The sequence below is a fragment of the Anabrus simplex genome, chromosome 6, assembly GCF_040414725.1.
Source record: "Anabrus simplex isolate iqAnaSimp1 chromosome 6, ASM4041472v1, whole genome shotgun sequence".
NCBI lineage: Eukaryota > Metazoa > Arthropoda > Insecta > Orthoptera > Tettigoniidae > Anabrus > Anabrus simplex.
In genome coordinates this window covers 122,777,334-122,799,435 of record NC_090270.1, presented here as the reverse complement: position 1 = coordinate 122,799,435, position 22,102 = coordinate 122,777,334, and the positions used below count along the sequence as shown (strand labels likewise).

General features: G+C 42.9%; 1 long non-coding RNA gene across 1 annotated transcript in view; it reads right to left on the bottom strand.

The window, feature by feature from the left end:
- Window positions 1-9,160, bottom strand: part of LOC137501205 (uncharacterized) — a 31,550-nt gene extending 22,390 nt beyond the window's left edge. Inside the window, exon 1 of the long non-coding RNA XR_011018407.1 lies at window positions 9,054-9,160. This is a non-coding gene — a long non-coding RNA (uncharacterized lncRNA). The remainder of the gene's footprint in view (window positions 1-9,053) is intronic.
- Window positions 9,161-22,102: the final 12,942 nt, after the last annotated feature.

The following is a 22,102-nucleotide window of genomic DNA, read 5'->3' as shown; positions in this document are numbered from 1 at the left end:
TTCCACAACCTCAAGCAAAACGGTGTACTTGAAGGTATAATTCTATATGATACTTGTTATGAACCATGTAAGGCATATACTTTAGTATATCACACCTGCAAAATTTTAACACGTATTATCTACAGAAGAACAGAAAGACAAGTTTAAACTGAGTTGGGAGAAGATCAGTTTGGCTTCAGAAGAAATGTAAGAACACGTGAAGCAATCTTAACTTTACGTCAGATTGAATTAAGAAGGAGAAGTCCACATAGACCCTATATGGCATTCGTAGATCTAGATCGATAATGTTGATTGGAACAAACTAGTTGAGATTCTGAAGGTGATCGGGATCAGATAGAAAGAATGAAGTATTATCTACAATGTGTGTACAAATCAGTCTGCAGTGATAGGAATCTTAGGGCTTTGAAAAAGCAGCATTCCATAAAGGAGCGAGACAATGCTGCAATTTGTTCCCAACTCATTTTCAATGTTCATATGAAACAGGCAGTAAAAGGAAGCAAAGAAATTTGGAAAGAATCACAATCCAAGGAGAGGAAATAAACGGTCAGATTTGCCAATGATATTGTTATTTTGTGAAGAGACTGAAGAAGATCGAGAAATTTCTGAATGGCATGGATAGAGTCTTGAGTAAGGAGTACAAGATGAAAAGAAATCAGTTGAAAACAAAAGTAACAGAGTGCAGTCAAAGTGAAGTGATGCAGGAATTACTACATTAGGAAATGAAGTCAAAGGAAGTGGATGAATTCTGTTAGTTTGGTAGTAAAATAACTAATGACAGTAAAAGTAAGAATATAACATTTAAACTAGCAAGCTGGGAAGGCCTTTCTTAAATTTGCTCACTTATATTGATATAGGAATCAGGATATTTTTGAAGACTTTTGTATGGAGCATTGTGGCATTGAATGGAAGTGAAACATGGACGATAACTAGCTCAGTAATAAGGAGGACAGAAGCTGTTGAAATGTGGCATTACAGAAGCATGCTGAAGGTGAGATGGATAGATCGAATCATGAAAATGATGAGATACTGAATCAAATTCGTGAGGAGAGAAAGGTTTGGGTAAATAGACTAGAAGAGACAGAATGATAGGACAAGTCTTATGACACCCAGGATTTGGTTTTTGAGGGAAGTGTAGGCGGTAAGAACGGTAGAGATAGAGTAGATATCGGATGTAGAGGTTACATAGAAATGAAAAATTTAGCATAGGATAGGATGGCATGGAAACTGCATCAAATGTAGTCTAGAATGATTGCTCAAATAAGATCCTTTTAAATACAGACGTTATGAGATGGGTATGAGCTAAAGTTTTTACTGTGTTTTATTCTTTTAATATTACTATTGTTTTATAATTATCTTCATTTATATTGTCATGTTGCTTATTCCATTATTACCATCTTAATATTTTCTATTGGCACTACTAAGGTAGGGAGTGTCCCCACACCTAATTTTGTCCCCCCAAGGATTTCCAGTTTGCACGGTTGGTACCTAATGTTTAGCCACATGCACACCCAGAGCCTCATCCCATTGTCTTGTTGCGAGAGTTTGTGTACCATGTTTAGTTTCCGTGCACAAGGATTCATTTTTCATCCTGAGCAGAGTCAGTGCAGCATTCAAATTAAGAGCCTGTTACTCCTGGAGTGAGCACTTATGTGTGTGAAATACTGGACTGTATTTCAGTCGTGAGGTGTAGTTCCTGGCATGTAATCGCTACAGTGAGGTGGTTGGCGTGAGTTCCTGTAGCAGCCATTATAATAAATCAGGGGATGGTTGTAAATGTCCCCCGTAATTTTGTTATTTATGAAGTTTATTATTATTATTTTCTGCTTCCTTCAGGCTAGCAACCCGTCGGAAGGACATTTGATTGCTTTCAAGTCTTGCAAAAAGTAAAACGCAAGACCGTAACGGGTCACATGGCCCAATACTTGGAAGGAAGATGATTATTATTATTTTCTGATGGGAAACCACAAGCAGTGGGATAAGGAGGCTGTGAAAAAGGCTATTAACACAGCGAGGCACAAGATAATGGGTTACCAACATGCAAGTAAAGCTTTTAACATTCTACAAGTAACGCTGAAAGACTATGTTAAAAAGATTACGAAGACATTTTTCATAAATGGGCTTCAAGTAATTAATCATAGGGAAAGTGTTTGGTAAGGTTAGAAACTAAAATATTAAAAATAAATTGTGCTTTTCATAAATTTGATGGGGGGACGAAATTACAAGCACATTTTTTAAGTTTAGTTTTTGCAGTGTTTATGTCAAATATTAACTACATAACATTATAACAGTCTAATTGTAACTTGCCCGTAAGTTGAGAATATATTCAGTAATATATACCGGTACCTACCAATTTCTAGGCTAGTCCATAATATTCCTCAATTTCTACAAGTCAATCTGCAAAGAGGACAAAATATGGGCCCCCATATTACATAATTTAAAAAGACGATTTGCTGTATTAAAAAAATACATTTCCGTTATATATTTTTTTAATGTGGTTTAGTGTAAGGTAGGGCCTTGAGCCCTAACTTCAACACTAATAAAGACAATATCTTTATTACCCATTTCCTTGACTATTCCAAGCCGTGGAGATTTCATTTTGGTCCTAGAATGCAGAAATTAGATTGTCTGGTCTGGTCTGCTCTGAATCTTTCACCTGAACGTCATATCCCCGGGAGTTAAGTTACGGCTGTATTTTCCCATTGCTTTCAGCCGTGCTTGTTAGTAGAAACTGTTGCTGATTTATGAGATTGTATTACATCATCATAATGAAGTTTTCGCGATGACTGTACAAGGCACTAGTCCAATCGCTGAAATGAGCAGGGCTTAATCTGGAAACTCCACATTTCTCTCATGGTCAATTTCATGTAGCTTGCTCTAAGATTGGAACTCAGCGGAATTTATAAATTTACACTAATAGTGTCAATATTGTTTACCCTGCAGCACCGGATTAATGATTTCGCAGTTTTACAAAATTAACGATGCGATATCAGTAATTTGCAATATGTTCAGGAAGTTACCAATCTGCAGAAAGACATAAATGTAAGTCATTTTCTATTTTTCATGCATTTTGAAATATTTTAAACTGTTACCATAACAGTTCATGTGTATCATTTCATTAGCTTGAAATTATGCAAGTACATCCGCGCGGTCATACATGGACATCTTGATAAATTACGGATGGAGCCCGTATGAAACTCCTTGTAAAAACATTTTTTTAAAAATAAGTAAATATCAATGAAACAAAGTCTAGGGTAAAATTTATGGGAGTAATCTCAGATTATTATTATTATTATTATTATTATTTTTACAATCTGCTTTACGTCGCACAGACACATAGGTCTTATGGCGACAATGGTATAGGGAAGGGCTAGGAGTGGGAAGAAAGTTAGCGTGGCCTTAAGACGTCACCAGCATTTGCCTGGCGTGAAAAATGGGGAAACCACGAAAAATCATCTCCAGAGCTGCCGACAATGGAGTTCGAAGACTATGAATTTAAAACCGGTGTCAGGCAGGGAGATAACCTTTCTCCGATTCTTTTCAATAGCAGCTTAGTAAAGGTGTAAGAGTACGGGAAGAATTTTTTAAAATGGGATTCTATCATGAGATAAGATTTGGTTCAAAGCACAAAAGGATTTTGGAAACTTTTTGCCTTCGCTGATGAAATAGCAATCCTTTACTGAAGTACAGAGACTGTGTCAAAAGAAATCAATCTTCTGAAAGGAGTAGTAGAAAAAATTTGACTTCAGATATCTTTCGAGGAGACTAAATTCATGACTAATATTAGGGATTCACCCACAGCAGGGTACGGAAAAATCAACAAGGTTAATAAATTTAAATGCCTGGCTGAAATAATTTACGTCAATGAACTCTAAGGATGGAAGCAGATCAGAGCAAGAAAACCGAAAGTAGCAAACCAATTGAGTACATATACCTACGAGAAGAATCTCTCAAGGAAAACAAATCGAAACACTACAACACAGGAATCAAACCAAAGAGTCACAGAAGGCATGTACTATGTAAACCGGTGAAACAGAAGATAGAAAAAGGAAAGGAAAATATTGATGAAAATCTGGGAACCATTGAAAACATGAAGGTGGTGGTGATTTATGTTTTAAGAAGTACAACTAGGCAACCATCCTGTATATAACAATCAGAAAAATGGAAGGCATCCAACAGGTCGAAAAATTGTGGTATCAGCCAAACAAAGACAAGGGGCACTAAGGGCGTGAAAATGAGACTCCCTAGGCTTCCAAAGCTAATACTGTCGAGACTGGAAAATAATAGTTGACCAAGGGAGGTCAAATAGGATGGATGAAATTGAGGAGCCTGGCACAAGTGGAACTAATGCCAGGACTCAGTTAAGGGTCCTGTTGTCACCAACCCACACTCCCGAGATGAGATCCCGTAGGGTTCCTTTTAGCTGCCTCTTACGATAGGCAAGGGATACCGTGGGTGTTATTCTACGGAGGAAGAGTGTAGACATAGGAGGAATGGAGATCTTTACAGGGGTGAAAAAAATGAAAGGATGTTTGATACATTTAGGAAAAGGAGAATTACATGTTTTGGTCAATAAGAATGGATAAGAGCAGAATGAAAAAAGGAGTGTTCAACCATATTTACAAGAGCAAGAATAGCAGCCAGTGGATATAAGTAAAACATCCACTGTTCTAGCACTTCAGGCAAACAACTCAATGTTTAATAAATCCTAGGGATATGAGCTACAAATTTTATGGAAATAAAATATAGAACTTGCATGCACACAAACTATATTATAGTAGTTACTATGTTAGAACTTCCAAACTGAGGAAACTAATGTCTTGAAATCTTCCCTGTAAGGATAGTGATCTAGTTCTGAATATTTCTAATTCATTCGCGAGTTCAAAATAAAAAGGTTAAGGCTTATAACTTCAATTTTATAGGATTTATTCCCGCTATGTTTTATGGTTTTCGGAGACGCTGAGCTGCGGAAACTTCGTCCCACAGATCTCTTAAGGAGACACTCCGGAGATAATCGATATTTTGGTGAAATTTTTTTGATGACAAATTGAAAGGATTGAATTTTCTTGTCACTAAGTTATTCCACTGAATTCAAACTATTTATCACTGTAATAATGCTTTATTTGCCAATTTTATTTTTACATTTAATTCCTATTTTTCTCCCATAATATTCTTCCAAATGTAACAAAATCTGTATGGTATATGTATCACAGCTGAAACCATTTTTGACTGGAGAATTATTTCAAGTAGTAGGGATTTTTAAGCCCAAAATTTTAGAACGTAAAAATTACACAAACTTTAGTACGATATATCTCCTCATATAAGTTGTGTACAGAAAAATCTATACGTAGGTAGTGCTTATACAAGAAGTATTAGCTACCTAATTAGGAACTTAGAGTAACATGTTCATTGAATTTCATGAAAAAAGGGAATTAAAAAATTCAAAAAACTATTTTGGAAAAACGATTGTATTTGAAAGAAATGTTCGTGATGTCTACTATTATGTAGGCGACATTCCCGCAAAGTTTCATGAAAATCCATGCATTAGGTAAAATATATATTTTTATCTCCGGAGTGTCGCCTTAAGTACCAGTAAATCTACCGAATCGAGGCTGGGGTAGTTGAAAATACCACTAGACTGATCCGCGATCGAATCTTGAACCCAAGTTTATAAGGCCAGCGCTCTACCGGTACCGTCAGAGAGACTGCCCGCTTTTAAAAACTCTAACATTTCTCTGGATCTGGGATGAAAGAATAAACTGAGCAGCTGGTTCACTAGTGAAGACATTTTGAAACTTCGCGCAAACGAACACGAGAAAGCTGTGTCACGCCACTTCAGTGTATAGCGACTTGACAGCGACTTCTAATAGCGACACGGTCTTTCGCAATTGAGGAAGTGGAAGAAGTAGCTATGATAGCGTATTTGTGCCTTTTGCAGAAAAAGGGAAGGAAGGAGGTTCTGGATTCATCCTGTTATATAAGACCAAATAGAGAGTATTCCATACAATATAATCTCGTCTCAGAGCAGATGCAATGGAATTCTTTAATTATTGTAGGATGGCTATCACATTTGATGAACTGTACGTCATTCTGAAAGAAAGGTTGACTCGTCAAGACACCGTAATGAGTTTTGTATTTCAAAAACAGATTTGTCCATGTCAATTTCAGTCCGATCCGTCGGTAGGTAGCTACGACTGCTCTCCACGTGTGACAAAGACAGTATAGATATTGTTGACCGACTGTTGCATGAGTCGCGCATGGTTGACGGTTGAATTAGGGTGTAGCGCAAAATGTGTCGCGCGTCACAATCTCATCTTCTGCAGCTGGCCTAACAGAAAGGCGAAGTACCGGTAATACTTTTTACGAAGATTCAAGAACATAATACGTAGATATTATCTACACCAGTCTACGAAGACTGTAGCGGCGATTAGGAATTAGAAGTAGAGGTGAACAAAAGTTTACCAACAAGTACCCGAATCCAAAGGATATAGCGGGGGCAGGGGGGGTGGGGGGTAGAGCAGTCATCAAAATTATAAAAATATAGCTGAAAATTGCAAGTTTATGTTCTCCGAGAGAGAGGTTACAATCTAAGAACGTAAGTGCGGTAATAATCATAATATGCAATTAAACTTTCACCAAAGGAACAATTATGCATGTATTATAGCCTAATGAAACGGAAGTATGGCGTGATTATACAATTAAAAAGTCGTTTAGTACCGGTATTTGACTACACACTAACGGACACTACAGAGAACTGAACGGACACGTTGACAGACTGCCAGACTGACGAATACGCGCGACCTTGGCAAAAATATGCTCCTGCAGAACATTCTACACATTGCTCCATGTGTCTTACTTCTCGCTGTAGCACTATACAAATGTTAACTGCGACGAACGACATTTTGTGCGTATTTTCGCTAAGTACTTTTCTCAATAATTAAAGAACTTAAAGGAAAGAATTAGCTTAAAAGACGGGCGACTGTCCCCCTCGCCCTCCCTAATCGCCGCTACTCTACGAAGATACTGATTTGTTGCATATGAGGGAGTCTTCCATTTTAACAAATTACTTCGGAGGATCAGTGGTGGAATGACTAATGGAATGGGCCAAGTTCGCGCATTCGATCACGGCACAGGTAGCTTATTTTTGAAGGACTGTCAAAAAATCGTCCCACTCCATGCCATTGTTGGAATGTTTAATATCTGTCACTCGATAAAATGAAAACTCCCAGAAGAATTCCGCTTTTGATGCTAATTAGTAGCACAATCTGAATGACGAAATTGGTACGCAGGATGCCTAGAGGACACTACTTCAGGAATTCTACCCACGGTAGCAGATAACTAATATACAACCATTTAATAATGACTATAATATGGGTATATATTTGGAAATCTGCTTCCCTGTAGTCACATCACGCATTCGCCGGTACCGCTTTAATCCACATTTTACTTTCAATTCGTTACCCTACTTAACCAGGCAGGGTTTAACTTCCAGAATGATACAGTATTTAAGTACCTAGGGCAAAGATTCGAAACAAAGACATTCAGTGCTTCCAAGTATTAGGAATTAACTTACTTCCAGCTGACACTCTTATAACAACCGAAATATCAGGCGTACCCGCAACTCCCCACTCCCAGTAAATCCATCGATACGACAGTGGACTGAGCCGGGATCGAACCCGCCACGTTGTCACCTAATAAACTAATGGACCCTAAACGATTAACTTGCCTCACTGGAAGCAAGTGTAAGCAAGGTCGAAACCATTCTTCACAGGTATTTAAAAGAAACTATTATTTTGAGGATTGTTTAGTACCGGTAGCAATGTTATTGGTACTTCCAGAGTTACGAATTTGATTACATCAGTGCATCCTCAGTCCGAAAAATTCATTCAATTTGAATGCCAAGCAACTAGTAGTGACTGCTCGCCATCAGACTGGGAGTCCTGCAAGTCTAGGTAACAACAGCGATGTTTGATGAAGCTAATTACACAGACTGGTGTTTCTTTGTGGTATAAGGGTACTGATAGGAACGCCATGGGAGAGTCTTCAAATGCTCTAGATTTAGATCTGTAAACATTGCCACGAGCCATCCGTGCCCCATTAAGCCAGACGCCGTTCGGTTCTGTTTTGTATTACTAAGCTCGTTTGCTTACATCTAGACATTAAATGTAAGACGGTATTTAAATTACGGTAACTTCTCACCTTCGCCTGCTGCTATTTCTTGATGTGATTTTTTTAATATCTGGCACAGACCAGAGCAAAATATAGCTTCCACCGAAGAAAGACTAGTGCATCTGAGAGTTATGAAAAATTAAATCATGAAACAATTTTGCTCATTGCCTAACATGGAGGTCTAAACATTTTCGCTCGATGCTACAGACCAAATTTTTCTACAGCGGTACGATAATTTGAAAGGTACAATACAGATAATTTTTTTGAGTTAGTCATCCATATGAGATATGCAAACACGATTAAGTAAAGCGATAAAAATCTTCAATAGCTTAGGAAGTGGCCACTGGTGAGATATAAATCTTACAAATTAAGGCCCCTTCTAGAGAAGGAAATTTACAGTACGAAGTTACGAGAATTGTAAAGTCATCTGACAAGTCACATTCTTAAAAGTTTAGACGTCAGTAAGAGTACCTAATAAGAGTGAATGCGAAAGCGAGGAATATTTTAAATTAATAGAACTCTACACACAAACAGATGAACGTGGATACTATTCAGAAAAAGGAAAAGATTGACAGGAAATAGGTTTGTTGTATCATGCAATGAATACGCTGGACTGAACGTAAGTGAATATAAGAAAATGCATAAGCTATTACGAGAAGACGAAACTTAGAAGGCCCGATACCGGTAGGCTACTCTTACAAGTTTTCAATTTTTATTACTTGACATGAAATTTCTAGAGACATGCGATGCTATTTTAATCATCATCCCGTATGTAATTTACGTTGTGAAAATTTGTTCAATAAATGGTCTCAAACATTCAGTAGGTGGAGTTGAGTGAAATAGTGGTTTTACTCTACTACAGTAAAAGTTCCATTAAACCATCTTACCTCTAGCAGATGCGTCACTAAAAGAAGCTCTGGCTCCGATGAAGGGTACCTACTTCTGACCTCCAGTCCTGCCCGAAACATACAGAACCAAATCACCTGAACAGTTGACCATCCCCACCTCACTTCGTGACGTAACGACGAATAGTAGTTGAGAACGAACCCAGCCAACCAGCGAATTCCACGTATGATTCTATCTAGAACATCTTACGATAGAATTATGGGCAATACAGTAGATGTTAAATAAACTGAACACCCACTTCTCACATGTATTACCTCACTTTTTAAAAATTAAAAAGAAAGAGTTAAAACAGTATTTCGAAATATCCTCTGAATTGCAGGTATAAACATTATTTTACCTATGTCCTAGATATACTGGGTTATTCAGCTAAGATGTCCACCTCAAATAACTCGTGAACCGTTCAAGATAATCGACATTTTGTTCTCACAAAACAGGGATATTGTTGTGCGATGGCCTGGATCCACCCATGACCAGGTTGTTTTTACTAACAGCCACTTGAAAGCCAGACTGGAGAATGGAGATGGTACAAAAAGACTCATAATTGAACTCGAAATACTTTTCCAGGCTGTTAGAATATGCTGAGGTTGTAAGATACGGTAACGACACTTTTTTTTTTTTTTTTTTTTAATTACGCTATTTGTGTATAGTTTGCTTATAACACACATTATATATTCCGCATCGTAATTATTTTGAAAATGTAATGTATTTAAACGTGCTTTATTTGTCAGCCGGGGATTATGCTGTTGGATTCGCGCTACGTACAAAACATGAGCTCTTGACAACTTGACAGATAGAGTTTTTTATATCTTCTGACAGCTGCGCACTGGCTTTAGTGTTCCCATAAATACACTATCATACCTGCCAACCCTTCCGATTTACCCGGAAACTTTCCGGTTTTTAACTCGTCTTCCGATTTTCCGATTTATTTTTATTTCTTCCGATTTTTTACTAATATAACCTCTAGTACCGCCAATACTCTTCACCTTCGATAAAGGATAAATTCTTACGTACTTGTGTAATTTACGAAACCTTATTTTCAAGCGTATTTATTTGTTGCTTTATTTCGTGAGTGTTTCGTCCGTCGCCTCCGTGTATCGTGTTTTCCGCACACCACAACAGCGTGCGCGCTTTATGCAGCTGGGGATTCGGGGCGACAATCGTCCTGCAAGCAAGAGGCTAGCGCGCGCTAGCGACTCAGTTAATCGGGACGAAAGAACGAGTTTATTGTGCTGTTCGCGCGCTGTTGACATCTTTTCTGTGCACAGTTTCGTCGGAGTGGTAGGCCACATGTTTTTCCCCCTCTCTGTCAAAGTCGTTTGTTAATAATGTATGGGACATATTGAATTGTTTTGCATGTCGTAGTTTCGCGTATTTAAGTGCATAATTTTAATGAATTTAATGTTTTTAAGGGGGTTCTTGTCGGTGACAGTTTCCTGCATTTTCTTTTCTCGTTATGGCCAAAAAATATAACAAACGTTATCTCCAAGTGTTCAGAGATACCTATAAATTTCCGTTCATTTTACCGTCTAAGGGAAACTACCGTATTTTTCGCGTAATTAACGCCCTTGCATAATTTACGCATCCCAATAATTTTGGGTCCAAAGTGGAGAAAAAGAAACATTCACGTATTTGACGCACCCACAACTTCGAACATCCATCACTCAGCTCCGGATGCGTTTCGAAATAAAGATGTCAACTACTCAAGTAGCAGGCTTCCTGTCGCGAAGCAGGCATTCCACACACAGGGCAACGTGCTGTTATTAGCCGTCAGGAAATCCCACTGCACTAGTTTTACGAGTGCTTCGGGTACGGGATCTTCTGTGATCTCAAAATTGTTTGTCAGTACACAGTATTCCAGTAATACTGCATCATACAAACTCGCGGTGATCATTTACGTCGCAACATACGGGAATAGAGCAGCGGCCAGCAAGTATTCAGTGTCCAAATGAAACGTACGCTACCGCGGTAACAGAAGTGCACTTCAAGCGGCCAACAAGTCTCCCAAAGCATTTCGCGGACCAAAAAGCGACAAGTTTCTGCAAGTAGAGGATTATCTGCTTAAATATATGATTTTGTTGGACAATGTTGGATAAGCCGTTTCTCACGAAATGCTGTATTTTAAAGAATGAGAAATAGCCGCGGCACATGGAATCAGTGTCTCGGATTTGAAAGTTAGCCGAGGCTTGATTAATTTTCTGAAGAGAAATAAACTTTCTCTTCGACGAAGAACAACATTATGCCAAAAAATGATGAATGATTTCAACCATTGTCATCGCTTTGTGATTGAGAAGCGTGAAATGAAGTAATATTTGATCTCCCTTTATAGGAACCGCACGTCAGACGCCAATCAGTTTCCGTACGCCACAAAGTCGAAGAATCGATGAGAAAGGAACATATAGTGTTATCGTACGCGCTATCGAAAGCCAAAAACAACGATGTATTGCAATGCTTGCTGATGGCAGAAAGGTTACACTTTACATTGTTCTAAAACGAAAAACAATGCCTAAAGCAAAATTTCCGCGAGTGATCCACGTTCGTATTCAACAGAAAGGATGGATTGACACGTCACTCGTACAAGATTAGATATGAACGGTTTGGGGTAATGTAGCAGGGTCCCTTCTTCGATGCCCGGCCCTTCTCGTGTTGGATAGTTTTCTTTTTTTTTTTCGGTATGCCATTCAGGTCGTATTTTCAGCTCGTAATGAGAAGAATATTTTCTAGTGTCGGTACTTGAAACCCACGTGTCTAACTTACCTGATGTACCCTATTTGACTTTTCAGAAAAAATCTCACGCCGGAATTTTACGCTGTATGACGATAATCGCAAATGAGTTGAACCAGTTGTCTTTATATTATATTTGATGTATCTTTTAAACGTAAATGAATTATAAATAATTTGTAAAGATCTGAATTCCGTGAATAATTTACGCATCCGCAGTTTTCGCCTGTATTTTTCGTAAAAAAAAGTGCGTTAATTACGCGAGAAAATATGGTATTATGGATTTTGTTGTGTGTGTCGGTGTGACATAAATATTATTATTCGTATGTAAGTGTCATAAATGAGAGTGGTTAGGTACATTTTCTTGTAACCATTTTTATGTTTTCTTAGTTTAAGATTTTAAATTTAATGATCAATTCGCATTGTAACTGTAGGTATGTATGCCTTTTATCCTGAGCTATTTTCACGTAGACTGTGGTGAAATATGCGTGATGAAATCCAAGAATTAAAAAATCTTCCTATTTTTGGGTTCTAAAAGTTGGCAGGTATGCACTATGATAACATTATGATTTAACACCTTTAACAGTTCCCGAGTGAACACTACTCTGAATGTAGTACCGGTAGCTGCTTGGGGCCGCGAGAACAGCTCAATTTTAATTCATCTAAACTTACTGCGATGGGTAGTCACAAAGAAAAGATTGATTACCCATTAATTTACATTCAGAAATCAAATTAAGTTAGTCAATGAATTGTCGTAATTACGGTGCGTCCACACCAAGATGTTTTCGTTAACTTTGTTGATAAACACTGTTAACGAACAATGTTCATGAAACAAAATAGCGTGTTCATTAACTTTTCGAGCATGTTGATCAACAAAATTTCTTTAACTTTTGTGATTTTTTTTTTTTTTTTTGCTAGGGGCTTTACGTCGCACCGACACAGACAGGTCTTATGGCGACGATGGGATAGGAAAGGCCTAGGAGTTGGAAGGAATCGGCCGTGGCCTTAATTAAGGTACAGCCCCAGCATTTGCCTGGTGTGAAAATGGGAAACCACGGAAAACCATCTTCAGGGCTGCCGATAGTGGGATTCGAACTTTTGTGAATGAAACTTTTCATTACCTTTTCGTGTTTTCGTTAACATTTCCGTTCGCACATGTGCAAGGACGCAGTTAGATCACGCGAATTCGCAGCGCGAAATACGATAACTTCTTATTTCTTCGAAAAATTGACTATCAAATTGCAAGCGAAAGTTCTAATCTACAGCACCTTTAATTCAGTATGATATTCTTTTAGCTGTGTTCTAATGTAGTTTCATTTCCAGCTTCGCTTCTCGCTGAATAACCTAGCCTCCCATAATCGCTTGTATATCATCAAAATGATACTATCCTAACTAGGTTAAATGCAGATGAATGGCAGCTCTGGTTCAACGACTTCACAACGCTTGGAATACGGACAGCTCCGACCTGCGACACATCACCGAGTACAGTCCTCTTCATTTTTATTGCCGGCCGGGTGGCTCTACAACTTTAACACAGCTCCCCGCCGGACTCAATAAAGCATAGGGCCTATAGCTGCATTCACGATTGGAAAGTCAGCTCCCGATCATGTCTATATCCAATTCCGCCGTTACAATCACTACTACCACCACCATTACCACCACATCTACAATTACCCTTTCCCTTCCTCCTCTCACCACTATATCTATGTCTCACCCTTCCCCAATTATTTCATCGTCCCTCCCGATCTCGGAAACCCCTGACCGATCCAGTCTTCTGTACATACCACCCCGCTACTTTGCACACCAGCGACCTGAAGAAGAAATCTCAGCCACGCCTGCTACTACCTCAGCAGCCACCGCACCATCACTAACGACACGCCAACGGCCACCACCATCTCAAGCCATGCATAGTTGTGTCATCCGCGGCGTCAATCCCGCCATCTAAGATCGTGAAATACTCAGCGTCCCTGCCCGAAGAGCTTTCAGGATCCAGAACGTCTACCTCCATCCGCCTCCATCTTCCTACAGAAGATGACGTCCAGCGCCTTACAGCACGGGAGCGTATATCTACCGCCAGTTACATCGAGTTGAACCCTGTCGATCCCCTCCCCACTATTTCCCTAGCCATCCCACCAACACTACACGTCGTCGCACCCGGCCGGGCTCCTCCTCCATATCAAACTCGTCAACCCGTCCGTCCACCACGTCCTCCACCCAGTTTTCAAACAACTCCGACCCTTGATAACCTGAGACTCCTCACCACCTCTTTATGCAACATCACTGCGACCATCCACATCTTCACTCTTCACCTGAACAATAGCACCCTTGTCTAAACCCTCACACATCCCCCGTAATTTCCACCTCCGTTGCCACGGCCCTATCAATTCTCTTCCACTAAAGAATATCGTCCTTTTCCCATCTTTTTCCTTCAACACGTCTCCTACCTTCTCACACTTCTCCTGGCCTGAGCGAGGGCGTCACCCTCTGAGAGGCCCGCCCCGGGGAATGAAAACAAAAAAAAAAAAAGCATATGGCTTTTTTCGCCATCTCCGTCGCTGCACTCCTATGTTCCAACGCGGTGCATTCTTTTCTTTCGGCCGGGTGCCTGCTCGCCTTTAATTCGTCGCCTTGCCGAGGTAACAAAGCAAATTGGCTGGCACCACGTAGGAGGTGGGCCATCCCACAATGTTCTTCACATGCGTCGTACGCTTAGTCCCTCTCGATCTCACCGACGATAGCATCCTCACCGACCTTCGTCCGACCGGCGCATATTGTGCCTGCTGTCTCTACATCGGGGCCTAACCGGCTGATGAGGTCCTGCTCTACTTCCACAATTCTGCAGCTGTTTCTTCCATTCTCAAGACTGGCGCCCACATCTGTCAGCCGGAGAATATTTTAGCGCAGCTCATGGACAGCGACACACCACTGCCTGCAACTACCGCTCCCCCCGCTGCGATCACAACCCCTCCCTACCGCTCACCCCTGCCACCTGTGTCCAGCACCCCCATTACTTCAGTCGCTACAACCACCACTACTACCACCACGATTACCACCTCCGCTCACATCTCCTCCTCCTCCACCGCTCCTTCTCTCTTACTACTATGTCCCATTCCTCCCCTCTCATGATATCTTCTTTCCCTCTCCCTCCCTCCTCTGATATCGCACACCCTCCGAATGTGTCGCTTCAGCCATCTACCGAGGGGCTTTCATCTTCCGGTCCTCCTGGCAACATGGCAACTTCATTATTGGACACACCACCTTATACTAGCAGTACCACCTATATCTGCGTCGTCTGCGGTGTGCAGCCCAGCGTACCACCAGCTTTCATTGTCCAGGAACTCCGCCGGGCAGGGCTCCCTGTACGCCGAGCCCTCTGTATTTTCAACGAGGATGGTCCCACCTATCTCGTCAGGCTTCATCTCCCTACTGCCGAAGACGCCGAACGCCTCATCGCTACTGGAATCCACATCACCGGCCGCCACCATAGGATAGAACCTCTCGTTCACCTCCCCGTACTTCACCACGTCCCCCAACACCTTGTAGCCGTCCCCGGCCTACCCCACCTCCCTCACCATCTCGTCCCTCATTTTGTCCTTATCCACTGCCACCTTCCTTTGACCTCCTTCATATTCTCCTCACTTCTTTGGTTAGCTTCTCCTCCTTCTATCACACCATAGCCCTTCACCTATTTCCCTCGCATCTTGTCTAAACCCTCTCATCTTCACATCACTGTTCTATGTATTCATGCATTGTCACTCAATAAAGCACTATGCCATTCGATCTACTTAGTCAAGAGGTCGCTTTTCTCCACATCTGCTTTCATGCACTCTCTCGATATTCTTTATTGTATCTCTTATATTGTAAATCACATCTCTCTTTGTAAATAAAGCTTACATATATTTACAACCCCCTTAGCCAAGAGACTACCTCCCTGCGTACGTGCCTCTCACTCCGCTGTTCATCTCTTCGCCAGGCGATCTGTACTTTCTAAGTGCTAGCCAGGCAACTGTACTTGTTGGTACACTTCCGAAAGAGCTTTTGTCAGAGCTGAGCACTTCTCAGTGCTCGCTTTTTCTTTCTCTTTCAGGATTTATTTTTCAGGAGGACAAGGATGGAGAAGCTAACTATCCCGGCGCGACCGGCGGACTACGACTACAAGGCAGCCACATAAGAACTTCAAGCTAGGGTGAGCTCGGTGTCCGCCCCCGATGCTAGACTCCCGGCGCTGATGGTGTACAGCAGGTGGGGGAAGCACATGTACCAGGAGACTATTCTTGTTATCGATCTCCTTACAGCGATAGCGGAGTTCATCGGAGAGGAGCCGATCACCCAGATCATCGGTGAGGTGATCCTTGGCTGGGCAGTCGTGATCTACCCTAAGGACACTAGCCACTTTCGCGTCTACCAGAGGCTGGTGTCCCAACACTTCCAGGTCGTCTGGCTACCAAGACTCAGGGAGCAGCTGGACTTCTCAGGCAGCCAGGAGGCAGCTATCCACACGGAGCCGAGGACTGAGGACGACGGTGGCGTTCCCGAGCGCCGCGACGGCGCGTCCCCAGTTGGACCGCTGTACTTTACGTACACGCAGACCAACAAGACCGCCAACCAGGACCGTCGACCACCTGCCTGGGCGAAGTGGACGCAGACGCAGGCCTACCAGGGGCCTGTTCCACAAAAGTATGGTCTTGTACATTACAAGTAAATTCTCTAGTAACTTGTACAAATACCAGAGTTTCTGTTCCACAAAAGAATTTTCTACAGTTGTACTTTACTACTCCATACTTACAAATTACTAGTGAATTTTTATAGGCGTGTTCCACAAAAGTACTAGTACTTGTAACTTACTAGCGAAATGAGAAGAATTCTCTACCAGTGAAAGGACAATAATATATAAATGTACTAGTCCTATTTAAATACGCTTATTTTGGATACATTTTGATAAATATGTGGTCTAGCAGTAGTGATAGTGATGGTGATGAAAATGAAAACTATCGTCTGTACAGGGAAAGCATAAACTTCCAGTTTAACACTGTATTTGAATACAATGAACGTTTTAGGTTAAGCACAATACAAGTGGAAGAACTTTTGATAGATATTGGCCATAGCTTAAAATATCCTACGAACAGAAATAAATCTCTCTCTGCTAAACAACATTACATTGGCTAGGAAATGGTGGTCAGTACCATGGTACTGCAGATATGCTTGGGATGGCAAAATCTTCGGTCTGTGGTAGCTGCAATAAATGATATAAAATTTCCTCAAATTGTTTGTTGGCCTGAAAATACTGAAAAAAACATATTCCAAGAAGGACATTCCTGGAATCATTAATGAGCAGAATATCTCTTACATACGTCCAACTTTTCCCCTCAAAACCTCCATGAGCTTTTCCCAAGTCAAATATTTCCATCCAACCATTTATTTTGTCTTGTTTTTTCAGACTCTCGCTGAATCCACCGAAACGAATATCTTTCCTACCTTCTATTTCCTTCAAAATGAATAACTTTGTTTCTCTTGACATCATTTTAACAATTCATGCAGAGTTTGCAATTTCGTAACAATTAAGTTTGGCGGCCGAATATCGTTTTTAGCGGCATCTGATTCCTAATGACAGACCAAGGTAGGTATGTTAGACTCTCGTAGAACATACGCGAGGATCGCGGAAGAACAGAATGGGTGATAATAACGGAGTAATTTCCTATCATCAAAGAAATAAACTGAAAAATAACATCGTAGCATTAAAAATTTCACAGGAATATTAGTTCTTTCAATCTTTGCTGCATAAGTTACAGTAAAATACGATATTACGATAAATGAGGCAAGCATAACCTAATTCAACGAATGGAATACTAAGATAAACAGCTGATTCATGCTATGACGTAGTATGTTTATTGATATGTCGTCACTTGTAAAACTTGTAACAATTCACTGGTAATATACAATAGACTATCAATCTTTTGTGGAACAGAAATGTACAACTCCATACATTACAAGAACCCACACTAGTAACTTGTAATGTACAAGACCATACTTTTGTGGAATAGGCCCCAGGAAGGGCCTGTTAACCGGGCGCAATCCAGGAAAGCACCCGGGACGGCGGACGGCTGCACACCAGTGGAGGAGGACGCCCCCTGGCGTTCAGGGGCTGCTGTCCAGGCCCAGCCTGCCAGTGCGAATGTCGAGCTGCAGACGTCGACGTGCCCCTCACAGGTCAGGGAACGCAGTCGAGTGTTAGCACCGACCGACGCCACCACAGCCAGCCAGCAGGAGGAAGAAGACGGCGACGCAGCGGAGCCACCCGCTACCCCGGGGTCACCAGGCCGGGAGGAGGGCCACCAGGAAGAGGCCTCTTCCCCCACCGAGAAGAGATCCTCGGGAAGAAGACACCGCCCCCGACCAGGAGGAAGAAGACGCCGGCCCACCAGGAGAGGGCCGCCCAGCCGTAACCCAGGACAGCTCCCAGGGCAGCAGCCGAGTGAGGAGCCAATCAGGAGAGGACCTTAGCGGGTAGCAGCTATCAGGTGAGATTGAGTGTTTCAGTGTTACAGTGCTTCACTGTTTGAGGTGGGGCCACCGGCAGGAGAGGTGTGGGCTCCAAGTGAGGTGCAACCGTTGTGGGGGTGATCACCACTACACGGCCTGCGCAACACTTAAGGACGCGCCGGTGTGCGCCAACTGCGCAGGGGGCCACCCGGCCTCCCATCGCAGTTGCCCAGTCTACCGGGCCATGGCGCGGGCAGAGAGGAAGGAGGCCCCCACCCCGGCGGGCTTGGCCTCATTCTCCGGGATCGGAGACTGGGTACGAGGGACCCCAAGGAGGTGGCGCTGTGCGGCAAGCCCTAGTGATACTCGACGCATGGCTCCGCAACCGGCAAGGCCCACGCTAGTCACGGCAGTGCCCAGATGGACTGATCCCCTGGCAGATGGAATGGCGAGACGATGGATCATGGCTGGTGCATGATACCTCTTCTCAACCAACACTACCACTGGAACTTTCCAGCCCACATCCTTGCATGTGCTAGCACAAGATGTCAGGTTTTACGTGTAGGCTCTTTTCTTTTCTGCCTATGTGGATTTTCCCTGACCCTTCAATACCACACCTTAACCCTACCTTATCAACACAAACTCTTGCCGTGGTAGCGAGTCTAACTCGGAAATCGGCAGATACTCCTTGTATCACTTCCCACTCTTCCCTGCTATCTCTTTCTTCTTAGAAATAATACCATGTCGGAGGCCATGTAGATTGAGTCGATGGTCACGCGGGGGGAATAGGCTTGCCCCCCCCCCCCCCCCCCCCCGAAAACCCCCGCACTGGATGTGTGCCATGTCAACCACAACCAATACAACGACAACCACGACCTCCGCTTTCACCTTTCAGTGCCTCCCTCTCACAACTTTAACTTACTCCCATCCCTCCCCAGTAATGTCTTCATCTGTTCCTATGCAACTCACTTCAGAACACCTTAGCCTTCTTCGTATTCCATGTCGCTACTTTCACCACCAGCGAATCACCGAAACGCCTGCATCTACTACAGCAACCGTCGCACCGTCAACTTCGTCACCACCACTACCACCGTCTCAACCCGCCATGTTTAGTTGCGTACTTCGCGGCATTGCTACAACCATCACTGAACAAGAAGTCCTACAGGAACTTCATGCAACAGGAGTCCCAGCACGGAGGGCGTTCCGCATACTGAACTCTTCTGGACCGACCACCTTAGTACGTCTCCATTTACCGACAGAAGAAGCAGTCCATCACCTCATCGCCAGTGGAGCGCACATCTACCGACGTCATCATCCAATGGAGCTCTCTCGCTCTCCTCGACCTTTGCCTAGACGTCCTTCCGTCGCTACACGTCATCGCACCCAGCCAGCTCATCTTCCCTATCAACCTTGTCACTCCGTACGCCCACCACTTCCCGCAATTCTTCCTTTCTTTCGCCCTCCTGCACATACAGATCTCTATCGACTCCTCACAACTTCCCTAAGTCACATTGCTGCAGCCTTACAACTCCTCACCCATTCTTCCACCCTGGCACTCCAGTTTAACACTTCACTCCTTCTTCACACCCACTCTGTCTCGCATCTCCCTAGCCACGAGACCCCACTATTCCTCCTCCATGACTCTGTAACATCGTTCTCCTTCATTACACCTCACTCTCACTACACATCTCCCGGCCCAAGAGAGCGCGTCGCGCTGTGGGGAGCCCGCCCCGTCCTTCGGGCGGAGAATGAAATTCGAATACGATGACGACATAAATGCAGATCAGGGACCTTCACATCTCACGAGATATCCTCAAAGCCCACTGCGAGGGACACACGCACAGGCTTTTCATCGCCATCTCCAAATCAGACTATACGTCCACAAATCTTTTAGTCTTTTTGTGCGGCCGGGTGGCTATCATCTATAGTTGCTACCTAGCCGCCCTCCGAAAAGCATAGGTTGACACCTTGTTGGCTGTAGCCATGTACACCTGCGTCATCCCAGACATTGCTCCAGCCAACTCTGAAGATGATATCTGCACCGCCATCCGCTCTGCCGGCTTCCGCATACATGACACCTACCGGCTATTGGACGGCACCTATTCATCACCATCTCCACTGATTCTTCTCTACATACCCACATTGGACGATCAGCAGCGCTTCATCGAAGCCGGCGTATCCGTTCATAACCGTTTCTACCACATGGAATCTACTCCTCCATCCATACTTGCCCAACTCTCTACCGACCCCACCACCCTTCCCGTCGTCCACATGCCGCCAACCATAACCTCGCAACAACCCACATCGACCTCCTCTTCCCTTTCCCCTACAAAAACTGTGACCGCCACGACTTATCCCACGGCGCCTTTGTCCTCCTCTCATATACTGGTTACTTTTGTTGCGACTTGTCACCCATCGCCCATAGTGACCTCCTCCCTTCCACATTCTACATTTTCTACAATGGTTAACCCCTTCCCCTTCCTAACAACTCCTTGGCATCCACTGCCTAAATGCCGCCATAGCTTCAATCATCGCTTCAAGACGTCACAGCAGCCCCACAGTCATCGTCGCCCATACAGCAATCTAATCTCATCCTGGTCTCGCCAGCTGTGTGATTTGTAGACTCGACCCTCCCAGGACATCCTACAGGAACTTCACACCGCCGGAATCCCCGCCTGTCGGGCATTTCGCATTCAGATCAGTTCAGGCCCAACATATATGGTACGTCTCCTCCTCCTGACTGCCGCCGACGTCCAGCACCTCATTGCCACCGGAGCGCCATCTATGGTCATCGATATAGAGTGGAGCCTTCTCGTTCACCACCTCCACCAGCATGCTCTCCAACCCACACCACCTCTTGTTGCCCCCAGTCGATTCCTCCTCCTGTTCCACCCCCTAAACCAGTTAGTACACCCCCTCCTCCAACTACTTTCTTCTTTTCGCCACCATTGTCTTCCCCCCCTGACTTTTTCCGACTCTTATTCACTTCTCTGGTAACCTTCTCATCAGTGTTTCATCTCCTTGCTCTTCAACTCCCTCCTCACCCCCTTGCTTAAAACTTCTCTTCCTTCAGTTCAGTCCTCTCTTAGGTCATATATTAAAAACTTCCACACGTACCTCACTTTTGCTCACTTCAAATTCCCATCTACCCACTGTCCTTGCTCCTTCCCAACCAGCCAAAACTCCTGGCCAGGGTGAAGGTGTAACCTTCAAGGTGACTCTCCCCTACCCTTCAGGGAGGGGAATGAAAACTTAGGGAAAAAAATAAATGCAGATTTTCTTAATTTCGTATCTTGACTAATTCCTTGATATTGTTGTATAAAGATTCAAACACCTCACACACAGTAACTGAAAATGCTTTTTTGATACTCTAGACAAATAGGTATATAAGTGAAATGTCACTAGTTGCTAGGATCTTAAAGTTATACCCTATCTACAAAAAAAATAGCCTATCATTTGTGGAGCCAGCTTTCTGATAATTCGTATTATTACTTGCAATTTCAGACCCAATTACAGTCAACAAGAACTGAAAGTCATGTGGAGGCATTCTCAAGAGGATTTCAAAAGCCTGCTGCATCATGAATTAAAAGTTCTGACATAAGTGTTCTTTTTAAACTTAATTCTACTCGCCTTTCCAGTATTTTTCTGTGCCACACTTCACATATGTGCTTTTCTCTAATTGTACTCACTAAAATAATGAAAGTTGCAACTGTAAGTATTTTCTTCTTCCTGACCCTATCAACTGTAACCTCACAAGCTGCTATTTTACAATTTGTTTTATGTCCCATCGAGACAGATAGATCTTATGACGACGAAGCGACAGGAAAGGGCT